We start from the raw sequence: 650 nt of genomic DNA on the forward strand, positions 1-650 counted from the left end.
ACCATATACTATACACAGTATAGCATAAAGGCCTTTTAAACTGATTGGGATCATATATATTGAAGCATATAGAGCCCAAGCTGATCCTCTATTTGGTGGCAGCTGATGCCCCGTGTGCCCCGTGCTGGTGGCCCCATGCTGGTGGGCCTGTGCCCGTTCAGTAATCCATCCATGCCTGCCACTGGCACCAATGTACAGCTCCTGAAAAAGACAGCTTTTATCAGTAGACTTTCAGCAGACAAAGTCCTGAGAAAATTCTGACAAGCAGTGAAGAAATAAAGAACAACATTAAATGATAACTGATAATGTCTCAGGCTTTACCTTCACAACACACAGCAGGGTTTTGAGTCTGCACCCAGCTTGGGGACCTGTGTCTGTGTTGAGTTTGCATGTTGTGAGAAGGAGTTCTTTGGCTTTCCTGTAAAAGGATGACTGAATGATTAATGACACAACTGGAAGAGGCCTAAACCTTTGAAAGTGAAATGTACCCACCTATTTTCTCACTGATCAGTTTGAGTTTCTCAAGGAATGCAGGCTGTAATGACTTCACCAGTGCATCAAACTCTTGGGCCCGCCGCTTCCTCACTTTTGCCCACTCCTCCTCCGGCTACACAAAACAGACAAAATCAAAACATTGTTGTCAGTGCCCA

At 45.1% G+C, this 650-nt stretch overlaps 1 long non-coding RNA gene across 1 annotated transcript; it reads right to left on the reverse strand.

The window, feature by feature from the left end:
- Window positions 1-6: 6 nt before the first annotated feature.
- On the reverse strand, window positions 7-626 carry LOC121940659. Its single transcript, XR_006105668.1, has 3 exons — window positions 493-626; window positions 322-418; window positions 7-201 (listed from the first exon to the last, which is right to left on the reverse strand). It is a non-coding gene; the product is annotated as an uncharacterized LOC121940659 (long non-coding RNA).
- Window positions 627-650: the final 24 nt, after the last annotated feature.

The sequence above is a fragment of the Plectropomus leopardus genome, unplaced genomic scaffold (assembly GCF_008729295.1).
Source record: "Plectropomus leopardus isolate mb unplaced genomic scaffold, YSFRI_Pleo_2.0 unplaced_scaffold91998, whole genome shotgun sequence".
NCBI lineage: Eukaryota > Metazoa > Chordata > Actinopteri > Perciformes > Serranidae > Plectropomus > Plectropomus leopardus.